General features: G+C 42.5%; 1 long non-coding RNA gene across 1 annotated transcript; it reads left to right on the top strand.

Annotated features, from left to right (window-relative positions):
* The first annotated feature begins 8,396 nt into the window (after positions 1-8,396).
* On the top strand, positions 8,397-12,830 carry LOC139035069 (uncharacterized). Its single transcript, XR_011487583.1, has 3 exons — positions 8,397-8,860; positions 11,259-11,512; positions 12,431-12,830. It is a non-coding gene; the product is annotated as an uncharacterized lncRNA (long non-coding RNA).
* Positions 12,831-22,810: the final 9,980 nt, after the last annotated feature.

Here is a 22,810-nt window from a genome sequence, read left to right as displayed (position 1 = left end):
CCTTACCCTCTCTGGATTCTGTTTCTTTCACCATACAGTGGGGCACATCAGACTTGCCCATCCTACCTTCTGGGGTTGTTTCAAGAATCAGATGCTATACAAAGGTACCTGTCTATTACCTGTGATAATGCATGGAGCAAGTCAGATGAAGGAATCATAGGCTGTCTGCAACCGCTTTGCATGAGCTCAGGAAAATCTTATAATTTTACTAAAGCCTCCATATTTTTTTTCATCTGCAAAGTGGAGATAATACCCACCCATCTTTCCAAATTCATAGGGATCCAATGAAGCAGTGGATGCGAAAACATCTTATAAATTGTGAAGTGCTGAAAGAAAAATGAGGAATTATCATTTTCCTTTTCCTCATCCCCTTTGCCAGTATTATATCCCCTGGTCCCTAAGAGGACCTCCAGGGCGGATGTGTTCACACCATCCTCATCAGGCTGCTGCTATGTCCAGAGCCCCAGCTTCCAAGTCAGTGAGGCTTCTGCTCAGTCCCCCACCCCACCGACTACTAGCTGCTGTGTGACCCTGGGTGAGTCACTTAACTTCTCTGAACACTTCTGAAAACTCAAGACAGTGAGACCCACCTCAGCGCTGTTTGTGATAAAACCCAAGCAGGAAAGCATGTGCGTACATCCAGAAGAACGTCTGTTTTAAGTTCAATCCTTGCTGATTATTTTTTTGCTAAGCCCTCCTCCCCCACTTGGATCTTCATACTTAAATCCACAATGAGGTGGCCATCGTAGGGGGTTTAGTCTGGTTTATTCCTGAAGCTATTTGTCACATGCTAAGCTGAATCATGGTGAGTTGCTGAGTCTTTTTCTCCGTTAGACTGTGAACTTCTAAGAAGGACATGTGTGGCTTGCAGCTGTAGCCCCTGGTATAGGGTAGCCATGGTGGTCTAGGCACAGGAGAAAGAACACGGACACTGGGTACACAGATCTGGGTTTGAATTTCTCTCCACTGCTTCCGTGTGGTTGGACCCTGGACAAATCATTGTACTATGCTGAGATTTGGTTTCTTCACATGACCCTAACCAAATAATGGTGTCCATATACCGGGGTTGTTGGGAAGCTGGCTATAATGCATTGTATAATGGTATAATGGCTTGCATGGTACCTGGCACGTCCTCGGCCTTAGTGAGTAACTCTTGACTGAAAAACTCTGCCCAACCTTGTATTCTGTCCCTGATGCGTGTCCTTTTCCTGGACAGAAGGCATTGGAGCATGTTCACAGGAGTGGCACAGCAAGGGGTATGCCACTTGCCACATACCCTTTGCCCCAGAGAGGAAGAGTATTTTATTAAATATTTCTAACATTGTTTACTGCAGCCATGAAATTAAAAGATGCTTACACCTTGGAAGGAAAGTTATGACCAACCTAGATAGCATATTAAAAAGCAGAGACATTACTTTGCCAACAAAGGTCCATCTAGTCAAGGCTATGGTTTTTCCAGTGGTCATGTATGGATGTGAGAGTTGGACTGTGAAGAAAGCTGAGCTCCAAAAAATTGATGCTTTTGAACTGTGGTGTTGGAGAAGACTCTTGAGAGTCCCTTGGACTGCAAAGAGATCCAACCAGTCCATCCTAAAGGAGATCAGTCCTGGGTGTTCATTGGAAAGACTGATGTTGAAGCTGAAGCTCCAATACTTTGGCCACCTCATGCGAAGAGTTGACTCGTTGGAAAAGACCCTGATGCTGGGAAGGATTGGGGGCAGGAGGAGAAGGGGACGACAGAGGATGAGATGGCTGGATGGCATCACCGACTCGATGGGCATGAGTTTCACTAAACTCCGGGAGTTGGTGATGGACAGGGAGGCCTGGCATGCTGCGATTCATGGGGTCGCAAAGAGTCGGACATGACTGAGCGACTGAACTGAACTAAACTGACTGAATACTGTTTACAATTGCCTGACTGAATACTGTTTACAATTGCCTGGTGATGATTAAAACAAAATTGACTTTTATTATATGTACTTTTTAAAGTTTGCTGCAGGTAGCATCCTCCTTATTACTTGCCTCCAGAGTGGACGGCTCCTATTCACCGTCATGGTTTCATCACTGGCTCTCAAAATTAAGAGAGACATGGTGTGGGATGGGGGGGTTGTTGGTTGGGGAGAAGATGTGCTATGATTACAAAGCGGTACAGTGACTGTCTTTAGAGGTGGGTCTATGGCTCTGCAGGAGCTCTGAGGTCAAAGCCAACCACCCACCCTGGCTTTGGGGCCTAGATTTGCCAGGGAAAGTCACAGAGGAGGAGTCTTTCAGCTGGACTTGCAGGAGGAGCAGGGCCATACCAAACAGGGAAGAGGAGGAAGGGCTGTCGGGGGGGGGGGAACCCCACGTAGGAGGTTTGGGGCAGATCCAACAGGACATATTACTTGTATTTAAAAATCTCCCAGGGAATGTTCTCTAAATTCCCATTTTCTTACAGGTTCTGGAGAAGATTCTAGCCTGCTGCTCTCTTGTTCTCTGGGTGCAGAACTCGGTGGAACCCTGCCTTGGCCCAGAGCCATTAGAATATTTCTCAGGGAAAGCCCTTGGACCAAGAAGTCTGTTTTCTCTCTTCTTTGGAAACTATGGTGCTCTTTACAAAAACAAAGGCATTTGGATTCTATTCAGGAAAAATGTAACCTACAAACAAATAGCCTTGGAAAATCTGTGCCTCACCCTGGGTGCCTGGGTCAGGCTCAGGGAGAGCCACACCCTTCCACTGCTTTCTAACTGGCGGCCGCCTCCTTTGTCCTCTTGTGTATGTTGTCTCTGGTCATCCAAAAGGCAGCACCTCCTTTCCACGCTTCTTCCTTCCCTGCTGTTCAGGGCCCCCATTTTGCTCTGCCCGGAATGTTCTTCCCCTCCCTGCCTGTAAGTCACTAATCCTCTTTTGAGACCCCACTTCAGCATTTCATCCAAAGTTCTGATTTCCTTCAGATAGCTCGTTTCTCCTCTCTAGTGTTGCTCTGGATAATTTAAAATGTTAATGTTTTTCTTCTTCTTTTTTTTTTCTCCAAATAACAATCCATGATCTTATTTTTAAAAATTATAATCATTATAATGGTTGCCAACTTAAATTTTTGCTGTGTGCTAAGCAATATGGTACATAATGTTACTCACCTCAGATGCAAAGTTCTTAGGACAGAAATTGACACACAGTAAGTTCTCAGTCGATGTTGCTTTTTATCTTAATTCTCTCATGGCACTTGTAACAAATACAGTTTGTCCTTGTGATGCTAAGGTTACTGGTCTGAGAGCTTCTTGAAGGTAGAAACTTTGTCTTCTTTCTCTCATGTCTCCAAGCATGTGGATATGGGAAGGGCATTTGGTAATTGAACATTTAGCCTTTGAAACTGATGACTCTTTGTAGAGATATATTCCACAAATTCCCACAACAATAGAGTAGCTCTAGCCTGAAGAATTTACGATGGAGAATCAGAAAAATCTGGGCTTAATTGTGTTCCATCTACCTACTAACGTTGTGACCTTGGATAAATTAACCAACCTTTTCTGAGTCCCAAACATCTATTTTCCATAAAGGGGTTAATAGTCCCTAACTTGCCTTACTCACAGGTTTTTCTTGAGCATCAGATGAGCTAACACATGGGAGAGTTTTGTAAATTGTGAAGTATTTTATATATGTGACACATTATTGTTAGAATCACTTTGTTCTTTATTCCTGTCACCTTCATAATTGACAGAACATGAATCCACAGGTAGCTCTAGTTGGACAAATACCAACATGCCGTTTGGGTTTTCATAAAGTCTAAAAATGTTCTTAATGTTTGAGACAGCACGATTTCTTCTTTTCAAAGCATGTGTCTAAGACATTATTATCAACCTTTCTAAAGGTTTTTAAATGGTGCTAATTTTTACCACTAGACTGCTTTGAAATCTATGACTCTAAATATCAATTATGTTCCCTCTCAGGAAATTTTCTGAGAATTGTAATAAAAAAATTTAGTATTTATTGTAGCTTGAGGCTAGGGAGTATAAGGAGGAATGAAAAGATGTATAAGACGTGGTTTTACTCTCAGGGAGCTTACCACCTCATTTGGGAGTTTGGGCTGAGTTACAGACTTGTGGGCACAGTATGTGATCTGAGAAAGAAGAGATTCCCCTATGTTGAGGTGGTTTGTGAAGACTTCAGGGAGAAACTGGGCCTTCTGCTAAGCTTGAAGGAGGGCTAAGGTTTAGACTGCAACCTTGGGAATATAATTCATAAGTCAACACTAGGGCCATAGACAAGTGGTGCTCACACTTGTTGTTTCAGCAGGATTGTTAACTTCTTTAATTCCTGGTGGATTTGGAGGAAGATGCATTCTAGAAATGTATTCACTGACAAATGCCTGAATCCAGAAAGCAGATAATATTTTGTGCCTGAAGATTTCCATGATGAGGAAATATAAAGTTTCTGCTTTAAAAAAAATTTTTTTTTCAGTCACGATGTACGTGTCCAAAAGACGTCAGAGAAAAAGCTGGTTACAGAAAATTGAAACACTCTAGTTCCAGCATAGTAATAACAATGAATACTCCTGGATCAGTAAAGCCAACACACACTGCTAAGGATTGGATAATATTCATAATAACTCAAAGAGGAAATTTTAAAAAATACACAATCGTAAACAACTTAGAAAAAAAGAAAAGGAGAACACTAGATTTAGGGTTTCCCTGGTGGCCCAGTGGTGAAGAGTCCTCCTTGCAATGCAAGGGACACCGGTTCAATTTATGGTCTGGGAAGATCCCACGTGCTTCAGAGCAGCTAAGCCTCTGTGCTGTAACTACTGAGCACGCGCACCGCAGCTACTGAGCACATGCATCTCGAGCCTGTGCTGTGCAGCAAGAGAAGCCCATGCCCTGCAACAAAGTGTAGTCTCTGCTCACCGCAACTGGAGAAAGCCCGTGTGCAGCAGTGAAGACCCACTACAGCCAAAAAACAAAATAAATAAATCTTCAGAACACTAACTCTAAATATGTACAAAATGCAACCAAAGCCATAGTCAGAGGTAAACTCATAGCCTTCATGCTTTCACTTAAAAATGAGAATGCATGAAAAGAGAGCAACGAAGTATCTAAGAATTCAGAATATGGGTAGCGCAAGAAAACCAAAAAAAAAAAAAAAAAAAAAGCAGTACAAAAAAACGAGGATAACAAGTGAATTAGAAAATCAGCAAAATAGTAGAATTCATTAATGAATTCATGAGCTGATTCATTGTTGGGGGAGGGAGGAGTAAAATAAGCAAACCTATAGGAAATCTACTGAAGAAAAAAAAAATTGATATCTGAAAAGTTTCAATAATTTGTAAAACACCTCCCCATTCCTTATCAATCTTGGTTCCTAAATTAATCCTATATGTTATATATTTGTATCTCTACTTTGCTAGTGATCAAACTAAGAATAAAAGAAATGAGACTACTTTTTAGGGTCACACAACTAGTGAATGGTAAAACTATAATTTGAACCCAGCTCTTCTAACCTTGTTGAATATTCTTTCAGTAGTCTCATAGCATGCTCTTGGGATAACTGTAAGGGAGGGAGGGTGAAACATTTCATTTGTGTGTATTAGTTTTCTATAGTTGCTGTCATAAATCATCACAAACCACGGGACTTAGAACAATAGAAATTTATTCAGTCAGAGTTCTGGAGGCTTGCAGTCTGAAATCAAGGTGTCAGCAGGGCCATACTCTTTCTTAAGATTCTAACGGAGAATCATTCTCTGTTTCTTCCTAGTTTCTGGTGGTTGCTGACAGTCTTTGATGTTTCTTGGCTTACAGTTACAGCACTCTAATCTTTGCCTGCATCTTCACATGGTCTTCTCCATGTGTGTCTACACATTGTCTTCCCTCTATGTATATGTCTCCTTTGTTTTAAGCTATAGGGTTTTGCTTTTCAAATTGACAAATTTTTTTTTTAGTATGATCTCATTTTAATTGTTTAATTGCTTCTGCAATGACTCTGTTTCCAAACAAAGTCACGTTCTAAGGTCCTAGGTAGATAGGAATTTTGGAAGAACACTGTGCAAGTCAGTACAATGTAGTTAGTTTTTATAAATTATAGTTTCAAAAGTCTTTATTGTGTCCCATCCACATAATGAATCTGTGCATGCATCCATCCAGTGATCATTTACTGGGTGCGTGCCTGTGTGCTCAGCCATTATGTCTGACTCTTTGCAACGCCATGGACAGTAGTCCACTAGGCTCCTCTGTCCATGGAATTCTCCAGGCAAGAATACTGAAGTGGGTTACCATTTCCTTCTCCAGGGGATCTTCTTGACCCAGGAATCAAACCGATGTCTTTTGCATTGGCAGGCAGATTCTTTACCACTGAGCCAGCTGGGAAGCCCAATCATTTACTGAGTGAGTACGTAAAATGTGCCAGGTACCTAATTACATGGCCCACAACACATAAAAAAAAGACATTTAAATCTTAGGTGGTGTTATTAGGTTTTGCTAAGCTAGGGATATTCATTGGAAGGACTGATGCTGAAGCTGAAGCTCTAATACTTTGGCCACCTGATGAGAACTGATTCATTGGAAAAGACCCTGATGCTGGGAAAGATTGAAGGCAGGAGGAGAAGGGGACAACAGAGGATGAGATGGTTGGATGGCATTACCAATTCGATGGACATGAGTTTGAGCAAGCTCTGGGAGATGGTGAAGGACAGGGAATCCTGGCATGCTGCAGTCCATGGGGTTGCAAAGAGTTGGACATGACTGAGTGATTGAACTGAAGCTGGGGACAGGTTGTGAATGGTAGTCCTACTAGTCAGACCAATTAGAGTAACCGTTCATATGTGCTTTAAGAGGGAGGTAAAGTGGGGAAATTTCAGAGGATGGTGACCTGGACCCTAAACTAATATCAATCTGGCCACACTGATTAGTGTGGCCACTGTTAGAATGCCTAAGAACATCTCAGGTGTGTTTACATGGGATGGGATGGGTTGAGAAGTAAGGGCATGGGAACGCACTTCTAATACACGATGGGCTGCCAGCTAGAGGAGTCTGGGTTTCTTTGTTGGGTCTCTGGCTAAAAGGGCCACGGCCAGTTGGGAAAAGCTACAGAGATTTGTATTTCAAATCAGTTTACAATTAAAACTAGGATTGTCTAAAGCCAACGAGGAGTGGGTGACGCTGGTATGTGCATAATGGAGATTTTTTAAATTTATTTTTTAATTGGAGGAAAATTGCTTTACAGTGTTGTGCTGGTTTCTGCTGTGTAACAGTGCAAATCAGTTATAATTACACATGTACCCCCTCCCCCTTGCGTTTCCCTCCTCTCCTCTCGTCCCGCCCCCTCTAGGTCATCACAGAGGGTGGACTGGGCTCTCTGTGTTACATTGCAATCTTTAAGCAGCCACGGCTGGGAAGAGACAGCTCATCTGTTGGAGGCGCTAGAGGGAGACTAGGAGGGGAGAGGATTGTGAGTGGATCTTGTTACTTGTGAAGATTCTAAACCAGGTTCTCGCTGGTGATCTTGGTTTAAAAATTGTAGAAACACATACTTTAACATTGCTTTGTACAAACACACTCTGTTTCTCAATATACAGGGGTTTTCATAAAATGAAGTCAATTTTATGTGCCAGACACTGCAGTTCACACTGAAAAAGACCTGGGCCTCAACCCCCAGAGACTCAGAGTAGAGTAGGGGAGATCTAACACAAAATAGAGGCAACCAGCTATGATAATATATGGATTCAGCTCAGTAAATATTTGAAGGATGAATGACTGAGTGGTTTCCTTCCAAGAATAGTTTTTGTTGTAATCATCACTTCGCCTTTGGGCTGCTCTGGTGGCTCAGCAGTGAAGATTCCACCTGCCGTGCCGAAGACACAGGAGACGCGGGTTCTACGGCTGGGTTGGGAAGATGCCCTGGAGGAGGGCATGGCAACCCACTCCAGTGTTCTTGCCTGGATATCTCATGGACAGGGGAGTCTGGTGAGCTGTGGTCCTTGGGGTCACAAAGAGTTGGATACGACTGAAGCGACTGAACACTCATGCACACGCATAGCATTGCATTTATCATAGGCTGAGCAACTATCCCAATTTGCTGAAGCCCAAGAGGTTTCTTGGGACAGAGTACTTTTAGTGCTAGAGCCAGGAAAGTGCCAAGCAAACTGAGATGAGCTTGTCACACTATTTTACAGGCTTTTTTAAAGGGGGGGAAGACATAAAAGCAATTACAATAATGGCAGTAACAACAGTTAGGGGAGCAGAGAGAGGGACACACACTGTAAGGGGGAACTAGGCAGGGCTCAAAGCTTCATCAGGATGGAGACCGTGCGTGTCCCGGTCATTGCTATCCTCCCAGCACCCAACCCAGTGTTTGGCACATAATCAAAGTTCAGTTGATATTAATTCGAATGCATGAATTAATTACCATGAGTCAAAAAGCATTTGAGCCAGGCCTTGAAGGTTATGTAGCATTTTGCCCAAAGGGATGTATGTAGAAGTTTCCAAAAATAGAGAATTTGGGTATAGTAATTGGTAAATATGATTTTTAGTGGAGTCTACTATTTTCCTATGGCTATTAATATAGTTCTTGGGAAAGCCCTTGAAACAATAAGTCTATTATATTTCCTCTTCTTTTTTTTTTTCCATCCTGCTGACTCTCCCCCTCCTTCCTTTTCTATTTCCTTCCCTTTTCTCTGTTGGAAGAGATAATGCTTTTTGCAGAGAGGATACCACTAGGAGCTCTTTCAGAGGAAGCTTAACTGGCAAATCAACTGTCCAGGAAAACAGTCTGCTTGGAAATGCACTGAGGTGCAGGTGGAGCAGGAAGGATGAGATTTGGCCAAAGAAGGACAAACAGTCTGGACGGTTGGAGCAGCATGGCAGGAGGAAGAGGGAAGGACACTGTGGCTGGGTAAGGCGCCTGGGTCACCTGGTGAAAGGTCTAGGTGCAGAGTCACGCGCACCATGCACTGCTCTGCCTGGGGTCACACAGGTGTTTCCTACCGAGTTCTCATGATGGAGGACAAAGCATGAGCCTTCCTCCAATGAAAGAAAGAGATGTTTATCGATCAACTACTAAGTGCCAGGCACCATTGGGTGCTTTTACATGTATGATCCACACACATGCATTTTGAAAGAAAGTGTTAGTATTATCCCCATTTTACTAGTAAAGAAACAGAGGCTTAAAGACGTTAACTAGTTAAACTTGGGTCTGTTTGACTTTGTAGCGGTGGTTTCCAACTTCTCATCTTCCTTTTATAAAAGCAGAACCTTTCCCAGCCTCCTCCCTCTTACTTCCTCCCTCTTGTCAACAGCAGTGGAGCCTTCCTCACCAAATGCTCCCAGTAGTCCCTTCCACTAAGCTCAGAGCACCCTGTCCTCCTTAGAGACAAGGCAGGATCTTGGAATCACTGAGACATTACATTTATTATTTCAACCTGGCAGACCCCTAGGACTTTGTGATAGTCTTTAACTTCCATTCCTCCTCAGGAATATTTCTAGCAAGCATTATTGTACTGTGATGATGTGCTTCTTAAAGGGGCATAATTACCCACAGGTGGAGCCTGGGGAATGTTATAAGCAAACAGTCAAACCATCTCTTAGAGCTCATAGCTATGATTTATTAGCAAAACAGAGAAAAACAAACACCAGATTTTAGTCCAGGCACAGTCATTACTAGCCATGTGACCTAAGTTCCTTTACTTCTTTGGACCTCACTTATATTATCTATAAAATGAATGAATTAAACTTGCTTTGCTCCCCTTGCAAAACCATATCGAGAGATGACCTTGAGTGAAATAAGACATCATAAGTCACAAAATAAAAGACAGAGGAAGGATATTAGCTTTAAAATCGTTTATGAAAGGACTTCCCTGGTGGTCCAGTGGTTAAGACTTCACTTTCTAATGCAGCCGGTGCAGTTTTGATCCCTGGTGGGGGAGCTAAGATTTCCACATGCCTAGTGGCCAAAAAAACCAAAACATAAAACAGGAACAATATTGTAATAAATTCAATAAAGACTTTTAAAATGGTCCATTAAAAAAAAAAACTTTAAAAATCATTTATGGAACAAAGGGAACAAAAATAAAACATGAAATATTATTTTTCTTTCTTGGTAGTTAGTGGGTAAAGGAAACCTAGTTTATGTCAAAAAGGGGGCTTTATTTGTTCAGATGAATTAAGGGCAGAGGTGGGGCCAACCTCGGAAATGGCTAGGTCCGGGTCTCCAGTCCTGGCAGAAGTCCTCTCTGACTCACTGTGATTCTGCCTCATTCTCTCCTGAGCTGCGGGAGCATCCTATGTATGCTGGCTGCCACGACTGCCCAAACTCCAGGCTCGCCTTCCAGCTTTTACACAGTCTTTTAATTCACAAAATATAATATATACTTGACATGTACATAATGATGTAGGTACAGTTTAGCATTCCATTTTTCTCAACTGGCTGTCAGAAAGCAAAAAGAGTTTTTCCTTACAACCTGAGGTAGAAAAATCCCAGGGAAGCCCTGTGATCGGCCTGGGTGGGTCATGTGCTTGCCTTGGACAAACCCCTGTGACCAGGCATGAATATTACCATCGGCCCACCTCAAGTGGCCGAGGGGTGGACAAAGCACAGACATGGCTACACTCACTTGTATTCACAAAAATGGAATTTAAGCAATGAAAGAAAGGGGATATTTCTGTGGGCTTCTGGCTTCTCTAGGATGTCCCATCTCTGGGAGCACAGGCCTGCTTGGAGTTATGAGGGGGGAGCTTTGCACTGATTGCTCTTGGGATAACTTGCCATCTCTCACTTAATGTGAGTTTGGCTCAGTGTAATGTATAAGCACCTACTTGCTTCATCAAACTTAGAATAGAGAATGAAGTGAAAGGAACAGGCTCATGAATGAACTTTGACTGTGTGCTCATAAAAATCCCAACAGAGTAAGAAAGACAGAAGTTGAGCAAATGTCTGTGCTGCAGAGGATGAGTCCAGACTACCCAGCAGCATATCAGACCAAAGGATGCACTGACATCAGCGCCGTTCAGGGTCATGGATGGGAGGAAGGCCTTCTCAGTAGACGGACTCAGTTCAGTTCAGTCTCTCAGTTGTGTCTGACTCTTTTCGACCCCATGGGCTGCAAATGGACTAGCATGTGCAATAGTTCTGGGGTTAGAACACACACAGTGGAGGAGTCAAAGGGCCAGTGTGCCTTCATATGAAGTGCTAGGGGAGGATGGCTCAAGATGAGGGAAGGAGGGGCCAGATCAGGTATTTGGGTAAATACTAAATTCTAGGGTCACAGTTCTCTCTCTTTCATCTCTTTGGCCAGGGTTGACTTGTGATCATTCCAGGGGCCTGCCTCATCCTGTCATGTCATCTCCTTTAAGAGGAAAACGAGCAATGGAGGGAGCCTCAGCATCCGGGAAATAGTTGCAGGGCCATTCTCTCTTTCAAAGAGCTCAGCTGCTCACAGTACTTATTAGTGGTAATCATCACACTGGACACCTCTATTGCCACACAGCAAGCCGATCTTCAAAGCTGCCAGGAGCAATAATTACTCCTCCCAGCTCCCCTATGAACAAGGTAAATATGGGTCTGAACACGAGATGAAGAGCCATAAAGTCCTGGAAATCAGATTCTTTCTCTGTGGCCTGGAGCATAAAAAGGAATAGGCACCCTAAAGCCCCTTTTGGCTCCTGATTCTAGAAAAGGTAAGGCAGACAGAAGTAGAGAGGGACTTGCCATCTCACAGGTGAGCTGAACAATTTTATTAGAAGGTAGGAGGTGTGCTTTTATGATAGAAAGGGCTACTGGGCACTGCTCTTCTAGACTTCAGATTCCCCTTTTAGGCAGAAAGAACATGAGGGTCAGGCAGCAGGTGCTGGGATGAAGGAAGGGGTTGGAGACAGCCAACACTTCCTATGAGATGACACTTATCTGGTGTAAAGAAGGCCAGGCCAGGTGCAACCACTTGGCTTGGTGCTGCTGGGATAGGAAAGACCAAACTCTGAAGATATTCAGGCCCTGTCTCTTGTGCTGATACTATGACCTGATAGGTTTGTGGTGACTCAGAAAACCTTGTTCAGGTTTTGTTTGGTCCTCTGCCCCAGCCCTCCCACTCTCCCCCAAGTGCACTTGTTCAGCACTCACAGTGTCATAGGTACTGTGCAAGGTGGTAGGGATAAGACAACAGAGAAACGTGGATCCAAGCTCAGGAGTTGGCAGGGAAATGGATGCATGAATAAATGATTCCAGCTCAGGGTGATGTGCTTTGGGAAGGAAGTGTAGGGGATGAGGGAGTTCAGAGGAAGGACACCCTCCCACGTTAGAAGGACCTTGAATGTTCTTGAGAGAGGCTCAGGCAGCCTTCTAAGCTTGTCCCCTTGAGTCCAGTTATCCTTTGGAAAAGAAGCCTTTCCCAATCATCTCAGCCCGTGTGCAACCCAGGCCTCCTCTCCTGGAATCCTGCAGCTCTGAAGGTCTACTCTTGGAATCCTACAGCTCTGAAGATCTTCTCTTAAAATCCTACTGTACGTCATGCATATACAATGGAATATTACTCAGCCATTAAAAGGAATGAAGCAATGCCATTTGCAGCAACATGAATGGACCTAGTGATCATCATACTGAACAAAGTAAGTCAAATAGAGAAGTAGCCTATGCCATCCCTTATATATGGAATCTATAAAGAAATGATATAAATGAACTTATTTACAAAATAGAAACAGATTTAAAGAATGAACATATGGTTGCCAGGGGGGAAGAATGAGGAGAAAGAATAGTTAGGGAGTTTGGGATCAACATGTACACACTGCTATATTTGAAATGAATAACCAACAAGGACCTACTGTATAGCACAGGGAACTCTGCTCAATGTTATGTGGCAGCCTGGGTGGGAGGGGAGTTTGGGGAGAATGGATGCATGTATATATGGCTGAGTCCCTTTGCTGCTCACCTGAAACTTATCACAGCATTGTTAATCAGTTATACCCCAAGATAAAATAAAAAATTAAAAAAAAAAATCCTACTGCACTTCAACAGGAGCTGCAATGAAGGAGACTGCCTGCAATTCAGGTGACCTACATTCAATCCCTGGGTCAGGAAGAGTCTCTGGAGAAGGAAATGGCAACCCACTCCAGTATCCTTGCCCGGGAAATCTCATGGACAGAGGAGCCTGGTGGGCTACAGTCCATGGGGTCGCAAGAGTCAGACATGACTTAGGGACTAAACCACCACTGCACTTCAACAGACTTATGTCTTAGGACATCTCTTTAGGCATGAAGTTTTGTGCTCTGAAGGAGAGAATGAATGGCGATAGCTATGTTCCCTTATCATGTTTGATAAGCATTCTGCAGTTTACAAAGCACGTTCACAGCCATCACCTTATCCTAGTTTACCAAGCAAGAGCTCGTGCTCAGTGAGTCTGAGAGATGGGGAGCCTCTCACTGTTGTGCTTTCTCATATTCTCATGCCGATGGACAAGTCAGGGTGAGGGGTGGTAGGCATTAGCAGCTAGGGCATCCCTGTGATTTACCCCCTAAGACTTCTCATATGTGGTCCTATTCAATCTTCACACCAGTTCAGTGAGGGTGGCATCTGCCCCCTTTGACAGATGAGGGAACCAAAGCTCCCACAGGTCAAGTCATTGACCAGCATCCCGCAGCACATGGGGAATGAAGCTGGGCATCCCCCTAGCAGGGGCTTAACTCCCAGCCTCTTCTCTCTTGTCTCCACCATGCTGCTCTGCATTGATCTTGGCATTCATTTCTCAATGCCAAGAGTATAGGAGCAACTTAGGAAAAGTTTGATGTTCTGATTTATTAATTAGTCTTCTCTTTCTGGGCTTCCCAGATGACTCAATGGCAGAGAACCCTCCTGCCAGGCAGGAGACATGGGTTTGATCCCTGGGCTGGGAAGACCCCTTGGAGAAGGAAGTGGCAACCCACTCCAGTATCTTTCCCAAGAAAGCTCATGTGCAGAGGGGCCTGGCAGGCTGCAGTCCATAGCATCTCAAAGAGTTGGACTTGACTTAGCGACTAAGCAGAGCAGTAGCAGCAGTTCTCTTCCTGTCTCATCTTCTTGTTCTCAGGGCAGGCTTGCAGAGGTGAGGGGAGAGAGTTTTGTCCCTGACATCCTGACCCCACAGACACTGATGAAGCATCATCCCTGACTGAACACCTGTTTTGTTTTGTTTTTTTCTTTTTTTTTTCCCTGTCTGGAATGTGTCCAGGGAGGAATAGGATGTTAAGATGTGGGAACATTGACTGTCCAAGGTGGATGCTTCCTTCCTGTCCCTCCTCTCCAGTCCTGAATGCCAGCTGCCCAACCACCACGAATAACTCTGCTTGCCAGAACATCATCCCCTCTCTTGGCTAGAGCTAGGGACATGCTACCCATTTCTCATCGGTCCCATTTTCCCAGCATCCTTGCAGGTCATCACTCCTGGATTCATTTCATGACCTCATGGCTTCCTTTCTTATTTACCAGGAAATCTTCTGGTTGTCTTCACTTGATGCCCTCTGCTGAGCCAGGCACTCACGGGTCTCTGGGAGTGTAGAGTTGAACACAGCCTCTGACCTTGAGACATTCCCAGGCTAGGAGGCCTTGAACACTTCAACCAGGGTGAAACAGGTAGATGGAAGAAAGTGTGGGGCTTGCAGCTTCATGGAGGAAAAGCACCTGAGCAGGCAGGGAAGACGGTGGGCGAGGTAGTCCGTGTGTGTGTGTGTGTGTGTGTGTGTGTGTGTTAGTTGCTTAGTCGTATCTGTTTGCAACCCCATAGACTATAGCCCACCAGGCCCTTCCATCCATGGGATTCTCTAGGCAAGAACACTGGAGTGGGTTGCCATTTCCTTCTCCAAAAGGAACTATAGAAAGAAAGAAAGTGAAGTTGCTCAGTCATGTCCAACTCTTTGTGACCCCGTGGACTGTAGTACCAGGCTCCTCCATCCACGGAATTTTCCAGGGAAGAGTACGGAGTGGGTTTCCATTTCCCTCTCCAGAAGGGTCCATAGGTTCCAGCATAAAGGATGCACAGAGACTTTCTAGGCCAAGAGACAAAGGGAAGGAATTAGACAAAGAGGAATGTTCAACCATCCCCTGCTCCATGTGCCCTTGATAAACTACACAGATGCGTATGTGAATTCTGTGAATGGCCCCTTGATACGGGAATAGCTCATGTGCCATGCTGTGTGTGTGGCTTGGTTCCTCATTCCTGAGCACCTCTGTCACCCCTGACTAGTGTCATGGTTTCCAGTTCCCTTCTCATCTTTGAAGATTGACTCTGAACTTGTTCCATTTGAGGACATCCTTCAGAAAGTAGCAGGTAGCATGGCACTTAAGAACAGCCTTCGGGATTTCACCAGGCCTAAGTATGAAGCATATCTTTGCCACTTATTAACTAGGAGAGCTTAGGCAAGCTTCTCTGAGTCTTAGTTTCCATATATGTAAAACAAGGTGGTCATAATACCCTGTCTGTCTGTTTGAGGGGTTTAGATCAGATCGTGAATGCAAAGGACTTGACACGGAGCCTGACAAGCACACAATAATCATCAGCTATGGTCATATGCAAAGTGTGGCCCAGAACCGAACACAGGTTGACCTGAAGGAGCCTAGCAGGAGTTGGATTGTTGCCTCCTGGCCCAGGATCTTCTCATGCGGCCAAAGATCACGGTGGCCCTTTTGGCAGGCGTGTTTCCTGCTGACTCACCCCAGTTCGCCCAGTCCCTGGAAACCTTAAGCCTCATTCTCAAGGGCTATACTGCTAACTCATGTCTCCCTAACCATTTGCTGGAGCCATTGGTGTTAAGTCTTGTCCAGGGCCTGACATTTAGGCTAGTGAAATTCTATTCTGCCGGGAGTACATTTAGCCCATCTATCAAGTCTGTCTGGAATCTTGGTTCTGCCACCTAACACTTGCTAGCCTGTTTCCTAGCAGGATTTTCCCCCTGCCCTATCCATCCAACAGACTATGCCTAGGAAAGCTTTTTGAAAATGATGTTTGCTTCATATTCCTCTCCTGTTCAGAATCTTTCCATGATTGCAAAATAGATGGGGCCTAACCTCCTTAGCCTGTTGCACAAAACTCTTCATGACCCAACACCAACCTACTTTTTGAATGCTCTTATTCTATTTTTCCTGCCCAAATAGGGATGATAATCATTCCTATAGCATAGGATTCTTGTGAGGATTAAGTGAGTTCATAATGGAAAAGCACTTAGAACAGGGCTTTTAAGAATTGTGAAGGATCTACAGTCTTTTGTCATTTGCAAAATAATAATTTAACCTGGCACAATTCCATGTCTGCAAGGTTAGAGACAGGGATTTTATTACAGCAATCACAGTAGTCAGTATATCAGTGTTTTCGTCTTTCTTGTTTTTATTGAAGCATAGTTGACTTACAATACTATATTGCTTTCAGATGTGCAACATAGTGATTTATTTTTAGAGATTACATACCATACAGAGTTATTATACCAACTATATTCTCTGTGCTATATATTATAGCCCTGTAATATACTGATTATTATAGTTATTTATTATATAACTTAAAGTTTGTACCCCTTAATCCCCTTCACCTATTTCACCCATCCTCCCATCCTCTCCTCTCTGGCAACCACTAGTTTGTTCTCTGTATCTGAGTCTGTTTCTGTTTTATTATATGTTTGTTTTTTAGATTCCACATGTAAGTATAAATATACAATATTTATGTTTCTCTGTCTGACTTATTTCATTAAGCAAAGTATCCTCTAGGTCCATCCATGTTGTCGCAAGTGGCAAGATTTCTTTCCTTTTTATGGCTTCAGTTCAGTTCAGTTCAGTTCAGTCGCTCAGTTGTGTCCGACTCTTTGCGACCCCATGAATCACAGCATGCCAGGCCTCCCTGTCCATCAATGATAGTCTATTGTGTGTGTGTATACACACACACACACATATATACACACATATATATGCCACCTCTTTAGCCACTCATCTGTCAAACGATATTTAGGTTGTTTCCACATCTTGGTTGTTGTAAACAATGCTGCAATAAATATCCTTTCCAGTTAGTGTTTTCATTTTCTTTGTATAAATACCCAAGAGTAGAATTACTGGATCATATAGTAGTTCTATTTTTAATTTTTTGAGGAACCACGATTCTGTTTTCCACAGTACTGCATCAATTTACATTCCCACCAACAGTGCACAAAGGTCCCTTTTCTCCACATCCTTGACAACATTTGTTATTTTTGTCTTTTTGATGATTGCCATTCTGACAGGCTCAGTTGGTAAAGAGCCTGCCTACCAGTGCAGGAGATGCAAGGGGCGTGTATTTGATCCCTGGGTTGGGAAAATCCCTTGGAGAAGGAAATGGCAACCCACTCCAGTGTTCTTACCTGGAAAATCCGATGGACAGAGGAGCTGGCAGGCTACAGTCCAAGGGGTAACTAAGAGTTGGACACAACTGAGCATGCATGCACACATGCATTCTGACAGGAGTGACATGATTTCTTGTGACTTTGATTTGCATTTTCCTGATTATTAGTGATCTTGAGCACCTTTCATGTGTCTGTTGGACTTGTGTTTTTATGTCTTTACAAAAATGCCTATTCTGGTCCTCTATTCATTTTTAAATTGGATTGTTTATTTTTTAAATATTATGGGTTGTATGAGTTCTTTATATATTTTGGATGTTAACCCTAATCAGACATGTCATCTGCAAATGTCATTTCCCCTTCAGTAGGTTGCTTTTTTATTTTGTCGATGGTTTCCTTCCCTGTGCAAAAGCTTTTTAGTCTGATGTGGTCCCATTTAAGAACTTTTGGTTTTGTTTCCCTTGCCTAAGGAGACAGATCCAAAAAAATATTCCTAAGACCAGTTTCAAAGAGGGAACTGCCTATTGTTTTCTCCTAAGGGTTTTATGGTTTCAGGTCTTATATTTAAGCCTTGAATTCAGTTGCTTCTTGACCTTTCCGCATGTGTAAGTTTTTAGTTCATTTTGAGTTTGTTTTTGCCTATGATGTAAGAAAACGGTCTATTTTCATTCTTTTTTAAATAGTTGTCCTGTTATCCCAACATCACTTGTTGAAGAGACTGTTTTTTTGTATATTCTTACTTCATTTGGTATAGATCAATTGATACAGGCATATGAGTATTTCTGGACTCTATTCAATTCCATTGATATGAGTGGTTTTTTTGGTGCCAGTACTGTACTGTTTTGATTGCTATCTCTTTGCAGTTTAGTTTGAAATCGGGAAGCTTGATACCTCGATACCTCAAGTTTTGTTTTTCTTTTTCAAGATTACTTTGGCTATTTGTGATCTTTTGTGGTTCCATTTAAATTTTAGGTTTGTTCATGAATAATGGATATTTTGATAGGGATTACATTGATTGTTTTGGGTATGAACACTTTAACAAAGTTAATTCTCTCAGTCCATGAACACAGTATATTTTGATTTATTTGTGTTGCCTTCAGTTTCATCAATGTTTTATAGTTTCCATAGTGTGGGACTTTCACCTGTGTGGTTAAATTTATTCCTAGATGTTTTGATCTTTTTGATGTAATTGTAAATGGGATTATTTTTCATGATTTCTCATTGTGATATTTGGTTAATAGTATATGTGGATGCAACATATTTCTGCATATTAATTTTTGTATCCTGCAATGTTGCTGAATTTATTAGCTTTTAATATTTTGGAGTCTTTAGGATTTTCTGTATATAGTATCTGGAGAGGGAAATGGCAATCTACTCCGGTATTCTTGCCTGGAAAATTCCATGGATGGAGGAGCCTGGTGGGCTACACAGTCCATGGGGTTGCAAAGAGTTGGAGACGACTGAGCGACTTCACATTCACTATATAGTATCATGTCTATGATAGTGACAGTTTTACTTCTTCCCTTCCGATTTGGAAGACTTTTTATTTCTTCTCTTGTCTAGTTGCTGTGGCTGGGACTTCCAATATGGTGTTGAATAAAAGTGATGAGAGTGGATATCTTTGTCTTATTCCTGATCTTAGAAAAAAGCTTTCATCTTTTCATCATTGAGTGTAATGTTAGCTGTGGGTTTGTTATAAATGACTTATTATGTTGAAGTATGTTCCCTCTATACTAAATTTGTTTAGAATTTTATAATGAAGGGATACTGAATTTTTTCAAATGCTTTTTCTGTGTTTGTTAAGATGATCATGTGATTTTTTATCCTTTGTTTTGTTGGTGTGGTATATCACATTGATTAATTTGTAGATATTAAACCATCTTTGCATCCCTGAAATAAGCCCCGCTTGATCATAATGTATGATCATTTTAATGTATTATTGAATTTGGTGTGCTGATATTTTGTGGACTGAGGCTGAAGCTGAAGCTCCAATACTTTGGCCACCTGATGTGAAGAGCTGACTCATTGGAAAAGACCCTGATGTTGGGAAACATTGAAGGCAGGAGAAGAAGGGGACAACAGAGGATAAAATGGTTGGATGGCATCACCGACTTGATGCACCTGAGTTTGAGCAAGCTCTAGGAGTTGGTGATAGACAGGGAAGCCTGTCGTACTGCAGTCCATGGGGTCACAAAGAGTCAGACGTGACTGTGTGACTGAACTGAACTGAATATTTTGTGAAGAATTTTTGCATCTATGTTTGTAGGGATATTGGCCTGTAATTTTCTTTCTTTCTTCTCTTTCTCTCTCTCTCTCTCTTTTTTTTTTTTTTTTTGTAGTTTCTTTATCTGGTTTTGGTATTAGGATAATGTTGGCTTCCTAGAATGAATTTTTAAGTGTTCCTTCCTCTTAGGTTTTTAAGAATAGTTAAAGAAGAATGGGATTAACTTTTCTTTAAATGTTTGGTAGAATTCTTCTGTGAGGCCACCTGGTCCTAGACTTTGTTTCTTGGGAGTTTTTTGATTATACTGGTTCAATTTCATTACTAGTAATTGGCTTTTTAGATCTTCTGTTCTCTCTGATTCAGTCCTGAAAGGCTGTGTTTCTAGGAATCTTCCATTTCTTCTAGGTTGTCCAATTTGTTGCATATATTTATTCATCATGTTCTGTTATGATTGTTTGCATCTGTGAGTATCAGTGTTTTCTTATGCTCATTACTTGAACTTCAATTCCCATGTGATGATGTGAAGAGGTGCCAGATGACACCTGACATTTGTGGGCTGCATTATGGAGAGGATCCCTGAGCTTAAGGAACTTCAGTCTTTTTATTAGCGGGTTGTAGGTGAACCTACCCTCTGCTGTAGAGTGGGGCACTATCTCTGTCTTCCAAGTCTTTTCTTACACAGACATCCTTGAAAAGATGATCTGGAACAAAGGCAGTCAGTGCCTCTGCTCAGAAGTCATGCAGAAATGTGAGAGACCTATAGAGAATTACCTTCCAACAAGGGCCAGGGGTATTGTGAGTAAACATCAGCTATGATGAGTATGGTGGTGGTTGTGTGCTCTGCTTTAGTATGGTGCATCTTCTCTTTACCTTTTTATACATGACTTCTGCCCTTGGTACCTTTAGATATGCAGTTCCTCATGCCTCCCTATCCTCCCCTGCTGGCTAAATACTCCATCCAGTTCTAGCATCTCTAGCGCATCTTTCCTGACCACACTAATTCTACTGGAGCTTTCCTCACTAAACTCTGGCAGTGTCATTTGTCCCATTTTCTCAGCACTTGGCAAGTAGAGTTTCCTTCTGCTCAAGATCTTTGCAAAGCCTTTTCCTCCACTTGGTATTCCTGCTTGTCTCTCTTCAGACTAACCCCACTCATTCTCTATTCATCAGCTTAGATGACATTTCCTTCAGAAAGCATTCTTGACCTCCCTTATACCCAGGCAGTATTAGGGTTCTCCTTTCGCTCCTGTGGCATCAATAGTGACCTTTAAGTGACATTTCTTTCCTGGCTTCCCCTTGAGACTTGGAGGACCTGTTCTGGAGGACCTGTTCTGAGTTCCCCAGGTTCTGGAGGACCCTTCCATGCCTAGCACCTGTAAATATCACCCGGAGGCACTTAATTAACATTAAGAAATGAATGAATAATTGCGTGAATGTATGAACACCCATATCACATTTTCATGCAAAATTAACAAACAAGTCTAACCATGCTGGAAGCTCCTGGAACATGTCCAGTGGTCATGGACACATCAATCAGTGTTTAATATCTGTGGACTGATTGATGAAACATATAATTTGTCCTTTTACTCCTTTTCAGATATGCCAACTTTATCTTGCTTCAAAGGATATCTGTGAGACCAAGTGGACTTCTATTTGAGAATGTAAAACATATATTATCAAAAGCTTTATTCATTATGATTTTTAATAAGGAAAAAATTCTAGCAAGCCTCCGCAAAGCAATTTGAAAACCATAAGCTTCATATTTCTTTAACTTGGTAAATATCAAACTCATTTCATCCTTAATAGTTTACAAAATCAACACTAGATTAATGTTCTGTTTATAATATTCATGCAAGTTTCAAATTGCAAATACATTTTTACAGTGGCTTTTGAAGGTTAATATTGGAAAGAATGACAGAATAGTCACCGTGAAACCTGGAGCTGAGTCAGAGGCCGGCTCCTTGTTTTTCATTATGTGATAAAACTATATGAAGAATGGAAAACTTGGGAACTCAAACCAAAGGACAGGACACTTGGGGACGTAAAGATCACAGTGATTAAAAACTAGCCATCTGGGGACCAATGAGGCTGCTTTTGAATCCTGCTTCTCTTAATGACTGAGCCTCAGTTTCTTCATTTGTAAAAGCAGGAAACTATGACCCACATCACAGGATTGTCATGAGAATTCAATGAAGTAACGCGTCATTAAAAAAAAAGAAACTTTGCACAGCATGTGGTCCATACTAAGCTCTTAACATATGTCAGCTGTTATCATTATTATTACTAATATTGTAGTCAGAAAGACCTGGATTTTGTATCCCTGGCAGTAACTATGTGTTGCATATCTTAAACTGAGGGACATGAGGAGTTACTAACTTTCCTAAGCCTTAGTTTCCTCATCTATAAAGTGGAGACAATAATAATACTTGTATCATAGGGTTGATGTGAAGATAAATTAGCAGATGACATGTAATGTGCTTAAGAAATGTGTGGCATATGGTCAACACTCAGTAACTAGTAGGTAGAAAAAGAGTGATGATAATTATTATTATTCCCTGAATCACTTTTTTGTTTTTTCATTTGTAAATCTGGGAATGCTGGTGTGAATGTAAGAACTGGAAATGATATTTACAAAGCACCTAGCCCAATGGCAGGTACATATTAACTAGGTACTCAAGAGATGGAAGCTATTGTTTCTAGTCTCTCTTCCTGCCTTTGCCTGGTTTCCAGCTCTGGATCAATAGATGCAGCAATTTAGATTTTGGGGTGCTTCTCTGACAGCACTGGGAGGAGGTGAGGGCACCAACTGGAAACTGCAACCTGGAAGTGAACTTCCCTAATCAGCGCTGCAGGATTCCAGCAGCTGGTTCTACTTAGAAATCAATTGGAACCTCCTGGGCCCCTTGCTCTTTTTCTGCAAGGAGCAAATGCCATCCCGCAGCTAAGATTTAGAAATTTGCCACGCCGTATCAGAAACAGATCCAGCCTCTGGCAAGGTCAAGGTTCTCCAGGCCGAGGCCCCAGCTCTGGAGCCTCTCAAACTTCCCAGTGGCCTTGGAGGCAGAGGCTCTGGACTGAGGTCAGGGCTGCCTGTGGCACTGCCAGCAAGCACTATCCTGTTGCTGGCTGTTAAGAACCGCCACCCAAACTCCAAAGTGCCCAGATTTCCATTTCAGAGAGTGAGTCAAGTTCGGATGTGGAGAGCCCATTAAACAATTTTTAGGATATGAGTGTTAGAGTGCAAGAATGCATTTGATTTGGAAAGGAATTGCTTCCTAAATGCCTGCCTTATAATTTCTTCCA

Source organism: Odocoileus virginianus, chromosome 5 (genome assembly GCF_023699985.2).
Source record: "Odocoileus virginianus isolate 20LAN1187 ecotype Illinois chromosome 5, Ovbor_1.2, whole genome shotgun sequence".
NCBI lineage: Eukaryota > Metazoa > Chordata > Mammalia > Artiodactyla > Cervidae > Odocoileus > Odocoileus virginianus.
The sequence above is the reverse complement of the archived record's forward strand: the minus strand, read 5'-3'. Positions and strand labels throughout refer to the sequence as shown.